The sequence below is a fragment of the Prinia subflava genome, assembly GCF_021018805.1.
Source record: "Prinia subflava isolate CZ2003 ecotype Zambia chromosome W unlocalized genomic scaffold, Cam_Psub_1.2 scaffold_22_NEW, whole genome shotgun sequence".
In the NCBI taxonomy this organism is placed as follows: domain Eukaryota; kingdom Metazoa; phylum Chordata; class Aves; order Passeriformes; family Cisticolidae; genus Prinia; species Prinia subflava.
Genome location: NW_026960606.1, coordinates 6,749,131 through 6,758,316, shown reverse-complemented (window position 1 = coordinate 6,758,316; position 9,186 = coordinate 6,749,131).

Genomic DNA, 9,186 nt, shown 5'->3' with positions numbered 1-9,186 from the left:
CATTCCTTAAAGCTATTGCCTTCTTTCTCCACTTACTAACCCTTCATTTATCAGATGCAGTATTAAATCAGCCTCTCTAGCCTCTCAAGAAAACATTAATTTAAAATTTCAGTGAGGTAGGATATTCCATCTGCACAGAGATATAAGAATAAGTACAAAATTAGCAATTTTACTCATTAGTGATGTCTGGATTGCTAACATGTTCTTCCAGGTAGAATTTCATAGGTGGTACTTGGCACCCACCCATCCAGCAGGCAATGCATTCACTGCCTCACTGGAACATTCTGCAAAGTCAAAGTGAACCAACTTGGGAGTGTTTCTAGTGCTGCTGCAGGGACAATGCTGACTGCACCCTCGTCCTCCTGTGTCTGGCTTCCCGTTGGAAAGAAACAAAGTGGCAAGCAGACTGAATTGGAACAGTAGCTCCAATTAAACTAACAAACATGGTGGCACAGCCACTTCAGCACTCAGAAGAAACTGAGGTTTGTACCAATGTTTCTTACAATGCCCTAGGGAGTGCTGGGAGAGACTCCAGGGCTGCCTCAGAAGCAGCTGCAGACAGAAGGAGGGTACCCAGCAGGCAGCACAAACAGCAGGCTCAGGACAGCCCAGTGATGAACAGTGAGGTTTATCTGCTCAGTCCCCTATGGCAGCACTTGCTCTCACTGCCACTGCCTGAGCACTGTCTCCATCCCAGCCTTCTTGGATACTGTCACCATGAGTTTTCCTAGTTTTCTGAGTGTTCATAATAAAGTAGAAGTTCTCACTTTTCTCACACTCTACTCATGTAAACAGGAGATTGTTTTTTGTAAATACTGCCATTGTTTTCGCATTCTTCTCCAGGAGAGGAGGGTTGAATGGCAGTACTGTTGGCCAATGTGGATGGGGGGTGGGATTCCACCCTCCAATCCATGGTCACTTTTCTGGAAGTATATAATAGGATGAAATAAACAGAGGGCTTTTTTCCACCCCTGCTGTCTTTCTCTCAATTTCTGAGTCTCTATGTGGTCATTTGAGCGTGGCAAACGGCGACAGATACACAACAGGCAGTTTCATCTCAATAAATCTCAGAGGTGACTGCTGCAAGCTGACCTTGAAATCTGCATCTTGGTTGTTTCCAGTAACCTCTGACCCAGATAATCTCCATTACATGAATTTTTGGAGCTTCCCTATGAAACAAAATCAGCCATACTCTCATTTTTAAGAATAGTGTTTTAGAAATAAAAAAGAAACAGAGGAATTAGCTACACATTATTTAGTTATTCAAAAAACACTTCTATTTTTAGTTCCAATACAACAAAATTAAAGTTTGAGATAACTGCTAATGTGGAAAAGTTTTCTTCTTCAGTTTTAAAAGCCCATTAATTACTGAAGTCTTACAAAATAATGTATAATTCACCTCTGTGTGATCAAAAGTTAATTTTAGGCTTACACATTGTGTTTCCTGTTTAGCAGCTGTACTTGCTGCTCTAGTGCTGCACCGTCTCTTGCAGTGCCTTGAAAAGAATGCAGTCACTGCCCCAAGCAATTTCTAAACTAAACAGCTTCCTGTCTGTGGGAGCATCTTGGTTCCCGAGCTGTTCACTGCAAACTGTTTTGCAGTCATCCAGATGATAAGTTTTTACTGAATTACACAAGTTTTGCCAGGGCTCTATTAATGGGGGCTGGACAGAGCAACACACAGTACAACCAATATGGTCAGATCATATGTTCTCCTCTTTATTCCCGAAATGGCTGGTTTTATACAGTTTCAGATAGTTTACAGTTGCAGGTGTTTTCTAATTGGCATTCAGCATGAGAAAGAATGCAAACAATCTTAGTTTAAGGCAGCTACTGTGATTCTACTCTAGCTGTCCTATCTAATGCATGCACACACCTTAACCTAAATTCTAACTGCACCACAGGCTTATCTACTTTCACACAGGCCCAAGACTGAGGCCCAGCAGGCCCAAACCCTAGGCCCAGTTTGGGATAGCTCAAACTTCATTCCATAACACATCATGCCCATGTTACACACAAGATCCATCTTGAAAGGCTTAAATGTTTAATTTGCTTCACTCCATCTACTAAATAAATCACAAGTGGCTTTTTCATAATATAAAATGTTGAAGGGAAATATATAAAAATGTTGGAACATACACAATTTCAAAACCATCTTCTGGAGTCAGACAGTTGACCAGCTGCAATACATTTTGTTTGCATCTGAACTTCTAAAAAGAGAAGAGCAGCTGACTCTGGAGGAGCTCACTAAAAAATATTCATGGTGTGTTTTTGGTATATGTGAAATTTTAAAAGCATTTCATAATATAATTGCAAATTAAAATACTTCTTGTATATAGTATTTTAAGTTAAAGATTATTAACTAAAATTTATTCAATATTTGCTCATATTGCAGAGCAGTATGAGAAAAATACTTCTGCATTACAGAGTATGGCATAGAAATGCCAACCCACTAAGAAAAGTAAGAACATATTACTGGTCAAGAGAGGTCACAAGTAAAAAGTTTCTTCTACACTGTAATTGCATACAGCTATCTGTGTCTCATCAGAGGAACCTGGCAATGAAAACCATTCAATTTCACATCTGGTGTAAATGTTTTATTTAAAAAAGGAACAAAAGCACTTAGGCTTGAAATAAAAATTTAACTTCTTACTAAAAATTATACTCACACCAAGCAGTGTTCTCTGAACAGTGTTCTCCAGCACATACTACAGCTCTGAGTCTAATCTTTGGTTTAGAGCAATAGCAGCAGATAAAGCAAAGCACTTGAATTAGAAGCTCTGTATAGCGAGACATACTGAGCTCTATTTTCACTCGAACCTTCTAATACTTTCACTTCCTTTTCTGCTTCCCCATGGGAAAAGAGCTTGCTCTCCTTGCTCCTTATACATTTTTAAACATTTCACGAAAGGATATTTAGGAAGTTTCTCCTCCTGCATTAGCAGTTCCAGGTAGTTCCCTGAGTACCAGCAGGGGCTCTCTCTCACAGGGTGCTCTGGCAGAACCCCAGAGAGCAGCTCCTGGAGAAGGACTGAAGCTGCAGCTCTCTATCATTCTCCAGGCAGTGGAACCACATTTCCTACCAGGATACACAAACCTGGTATTCCACTCTTCCTCACTCAGACTGGAATTTCAAAGTACCTTACTAAGCCTTTTTCTAAAGGAGTTTTTCACCTTGATATGCAGATGACCTACTCTGTACTTTTCATAGTAGTCACAGGAGTCCTACAGGCTCCGATTCTGTAAGATCAACAATATAATCTGGAAAAGCTGCAGAACACAAACAGGCTAAGAAGGACAACAAAGGATTCACAGAACAATGAGTTTTCCCACAAGAGCAGCCAGGGACATTGCACAATGCCTGGGAAAGAAACCTGCCTGAGGTACCAGTGGGAGCCTAAACCTCCCAGGCAGCTATCACAGCACCTCTGCTACACCCCAAAATCCAGACTGGAAGCCAGGCCAGAACACAACCCCTCCATTTTAGTCAGGTTAAAAAAAAAATCAGTAAGGAAGACAAAGGTACATTTGCATGTGGAGAATACCAAAAAAATGAAAAGAGGACACACACACAGAGGACACTGGACAGGACTGTGAGTCAGTGTTCATTTTGTTTGACATTTAAATGGACAGGCAATGACTTATCTACAAATGATTATAAAAACGTGGATCTATTTCCTCCTTCCAGACATCTACATTACAAGTCAGTGCCACTGTGTTAGTCCACAATGACCACTGATGTCAAAAAATATCCATCTTCACCTGGTTTTCCATTGAGCTTTCAGCAACTCTAAATAGCTGCTGATATAAACTGAAGATTGTGCAGTTATATACGATAATGTAACCAAAATATCAGCCCAAAAGATGCATTAGAAAATATATTTGTCACATTCTAAAAATATCCTGCGAAAATAAAACCATTAAGATTTTTTTTATATCAATCTTCAGTGTTTACTTTAAAATTCACATCTGTAATGTTTGGGTTAGTTTTGTAAGGTATATTTTAAAAATTGTGTTAGTATCTGGAAGTGATTTTTTCTAACGGACTACACTTACATAAGATAAACATAAAGTACTTACACCACTCCCAGCATATTGAACAATAAATAATAGATTTTCCTGACAGGACTTTGATGACCTGGCAAAGCCTGAGTGCTTTCAGCCAAAATCATATGAAACCATAAATCACTCTTTATTTTATAGAATATTTCAAAATGGATTCCTGCTTTCTACCTTGAAAGTCATTTCATGTGTTATTTATAACCACTGAAAACCAGAATGGAAAGAAAATTGCATAGAACTAAAATATTTACTGACTGCTTTTATAAGGAGTAACTTCTTTTTAGAAAAAAATTAGAATTACTGGCAGACAAACTTGTGAATACAACTCTTTTCAAAGAGTCATATCCTTTACAACTTTCCCAGCAGTTAACACAGGTCTTGGGGAGTGTCAGAGACAAGTGAAGACTGAATACGATCCAATTCTCTGAAGAAATTCCAAGGTAAACATGACCCTGCACCTGTATCCACACCACTCTGCACAGCCACAAAGTTGCAAATCTTGGTATTTATAGGGGTTTCTGCCCTAAACTCAACACTGCTGAATGTTTTGCCTATGAATTTTCCTATTTCGCAACTGCCTGAAGATAAAAGGTGTGCCACTGACTCCCAGTTCTGCTTTTAGATCAATAAAAATCACTTCACAGAGAAGAGACCTTCCAAAACAGCAGACCTGCTCTGAGGACTGATGATCCTGGATAATATCTGCTTTGGCCAAGAACCATGTAACAAATCCACTCCTGCTCGGCTGATGAATAACTCGAGCACAGAACTGTGTTCAAAAAGCAGGAAAGCAGGGCTATGAGAGACTGGAAGAGAGAGGGAGGGGAAAGTGACTTCAAGGCTGCAACAAAAAAGGAAGTAGCTCAAAACAACGTCATAAGACCTTTAATTTTCATATTGTGTTGGCCATGAAAAACCTCAAGATATGCTCACCAGTTTCATGTCATGAGATAATCCAGTTTTCTTTAGAACTATGGATGTAAATTCCACAATAGTAGTGAAACTTCAGCTGCTGTACCCACCAGGACAAGTACTTTTGTACCCACATCCACCTTGCTCTAAAGGTGCTCATGCAAGAAAATATCTGAGTTAAGGAACAGGAATTTCTTCTAAAAGAAAATTTCCTTTTCCCACACCAATATTGATGAATTAATTGAACCTAGACATTAACTGAAGCACTGATGACTAAAATTTAGTTGAGGTTCCATTTGCATTAAGCTTACTACAGGGAAACAGTTAAATGAGCTTGAAATAGAAACAAATTCAAATCTTATGTTACCATTCAGTCTAATTACTAAAATTAATAGATGCACAAGTTATAAAAGCAGGGAAAGGTCACACACACAGAAATTAATGCAATTACTACTGTGCATTAAAAATACCATTAAACACAAACATTCTAGCTATTATGGTATGCCAGTTAGATATTCATAGGTACACTCAGCACTGGCAACAGCATTAGAAACCAGAGAGTTGAAGATTATGCTAAAATATTCCCTGGAGTCACTTCCCAAAGGGAAGACAGATGAAAGTTCTACTCTGAACAATCTTCCATACTGAGAAATTTAATATAGATTAAAAAACTCTCAGTCAGTCACCAGTGTTAATCACCACTGATGTATGTTCTTAGTAAAAATAAACGCAAAGACAAAACAACTCAAGTGCAGAATTCTGAGAATCTTGGAATTAGTTATAGCAGTACTCTCTACAGGTGGGCAAAAAAGGCATCCTTGAATATAAATCAACACCCCCAAATACAGCAATATTTCAGAGAATTTAGCTCAGAGAATTTAGCTCAGAGAACTTCCCTCCTGCAACATCAAAGCTCCAATATCATACCTCAGTCCAAAGCAGGGAAGATTGGGTTTGATGGATGCACATGACCTGCACTCTCTGCCACAGGTAGTCCTTGTTCCCTTTATGGCTAGAATAGTAAACAACATTAATATAATTTTCACAAACCTCTGAGTTTCTGCATTGGCTGCATGAACACTATTTACCTCACGGCAGTAAGGAATGGATCATCCCCAAAAATCACAGAAGTTACACAATGTTTAATATTTCACTCTTACAGTTTGATACTTCAGCTTCTCATTATTAACCAACCTTCTCACACAATCAAAATGTTCTCAGATCCGAGCACATATGAAAATGTCAGATTCATTACTACATACCACTCCACAGAACAGGGTTAAGACACAAAAGGGATCTCTTAATTTTCTCAAGAACTTAAATTTTCCATTTTTAACAGAGTTTTGGTCAAAACAACAGGGCCAGTATGGTTTTATAATTACTCGAAAAGCCCAGATATAAATGGGAAATCTTTCAATTATACATATATCACAATCTCGGACTCCTAAACCCCGGCAAGCTCGGTGGAGTGGATTGTGATAAGGTCCAAAAGAAGTGGGGTGGCAACAGAGGGCTGATAAAGGACCACGCGGGGTCTTAAGCGTTAGCAGTTCCAGAGCACCTTTATTGTCTGAAGCGGGCCAGCACCACAAGACCGAGAACAAAGAAATGTGAGCCTTTTTAAAGAGGGGTGGTACAAAAATCAGGAAATAATCAGTAACTTTCAGGGGTGGGGTATGGGATCACCCCATAGGGGGAGAACCAATCAGGGAAAACACAAAGGTGTGATCTGAACATATTGCCAAATGGGGAACAGAGTTGGGGAGAACATTCCAGAACTGGGAGGTGGGTCTGAGATGATGGACATGGGGTGGGCGTGGGATGAGATAACAGTTGGGTTTGACAGACATGGGGGCTGAACCATGGATGGGGTTTGGGGGAATAAACCATTTTTCAGGGGATACCACATACATACACTGTATGGGGATTGTTTTTTTCAGCTGAACACTGAAATCAGCAAGTTCTTTAAGAAACTCATTCACTCTATTCCAAATTGCTAGAAATCTTAAATCCCATGGGCATAATTTGATAGATCAGTGAACTCCAAAAACAGAGTTACTAATTTCACATGGAAAACAGTAACATTTAAAAGTGCCTTCCCATTTGTGCTCCAAACACCCTGAGCTCTTTACAAAGGCAAACAAAATCTGACTGTAAATTTGGGTCCTACAAACAGTGATGCAGTTTAAGATTAGAGCTCAATGCTGAATTTAGGGTGGGGGACTTATCAAGACCAATCTGAACCAGGTCCCTGTCACTGGGTTCTACAAACAGAAATCTATTCTAGTACTTCAAAATTATTTTGATACACAAGCACCAAGAATCTTAGTTCTGAAGGAGTATTTAAAAAATTCTCTTGTAGTTACACTGCGGTAAGTTACAGTGAGACACTCCAGGTCTGCATCATTATTCACCTGAACAGGATGAACTTGTATAGGATACAGAAATTGCAGAAAGATTGGAATTAAGTGCCTAGTATATGCAATTATTCATAGAGAAATGTGCTTTAATGAGAAAGACTCAAAAAGTTTTGTGTTATTTATAAAGCTGGCACAGAGATTAGAAGAATGACTTTGAAGATTTAAAACTACTTGTATTGCAGGATATGATAAAAAATATATTATCAGCCTATAGCACATATACTGCAACGACATAGAAGTTCAGCTCTTCAGAGCTATTTTCCTTGCACAAAAGCAGAGCTGACCAGCGGGATGGTATTTCGGGAATAAGAGCTGGCAAGGGAGGCAGTCAGTCAGACAAGGATTTCCGAGGCACCAAAAGAGCCCTCAATCTCAGATGTGGGGCCAGATTTGTGGCCGGTTACAGGGCCGCGGGTCCTGCCAAATCCCTCTCAGGGCCAGCCCCACACGGCCCTCCGTGACAACTCTATTTATAAGGAAATCCGGCCATTTAAGTGTGAACAGCAGCCCTACACTGAGAGGAATGTCCCTGCCAGTGTCACAGAGACGTCCCCGTAAGTACCTCAGCAGCCACTCGCACACCCTGCCCGCCCTCCCCAGAGGCCGCTGCCGCCCCTAAGCCTAGGACCTGCATTTCCCCGCCACCCCTTAGAACTTTGGCCCGTGCCCACCACCACCACCCCATCGAACTCTGTGGGCGGGTTGTCCTCCATCTTGGGAGGCACCGTCACAAGCGCGCCGCCGGCGGAAGGGGCGGGAGCGGCTGCGGGGGTTCCGGCGGGCGCGGGAGAAAGAGGCGGCCACGCCTGAGGCAGCTAAGCACTTGGGGAGAGCCTGGCAGTGTGGCGGGTCCTTCCCCTGGCAACCCACCAGCCCCTGGGCCTCACCATCCCTCATCATCCCTCCCCTCTTCACCCCTCTGCCCCGCCTGAGGGAGCGGAGTGCTCAGGGAGGGCCTAGTGGTGTCGCGGATCCATCCCGTGGCAACTTGCCAGTCCCTCGGCCTCACCATCCCTCACCCATCTGCTGTCCTGCTCATCCACAGAACGAGCTCTGACCTGCCATGCAGGAATGCAGCTGGGAACATATATACATATACAAGCACCTACATCCATCAATGAGCTTCTTAACTACAGTTGCATGGCGGCATTCCACCTACTGAGCCAAATGCAAATGGCTGCAAATTGCTTCAATGCAAGCACGTGTGTTTTTGCATGAGTTATGAGTCGATTTGAGGAAGAAATTATTAAATTCTTCCCTGACAGGGTGGCAAGGCCCTGGCCCAGGGAGCCCAGAGAGGCTGTGGCTGCCCCTGGATCTCTGGAAGTGTCCAAGGCCAGGCTGGACTGGGCTTGGACAAACCTGGAATACTGGAAGGTGTCCCTACTGTTATAAATGCTCAGCCAATTTTCCAAATTAATAAAATAATTGTAGCAGGATGGCTTATATCATAAAGTAGAGCTATCCACAACTGGGCCTAAGACCAGGCCTCAGGCCTGGGCCTAGTAGGCCTCGTACGTCCAACATAGGTAGTACCAGATAAGGTTATCTGGTATTGGGAATGTGTTACGGTAGGAGTGCTAATAGCATAGAACAATTACTGAGAAAACACGGTGGCTGCCTTAAACTGCAATAGCTTACATACTTCTTTACTCTCACTGCCTATCAGAATGCACCAGTTCTTGTAAACTATTCTGTCTGTATTTAACCCACCATCTCAAAGAATAAAGCGGAGAACCTGCGATATAACCATATTGGTTTGGACCCTCGTTTCTCTAGTCCCCGATCTTAT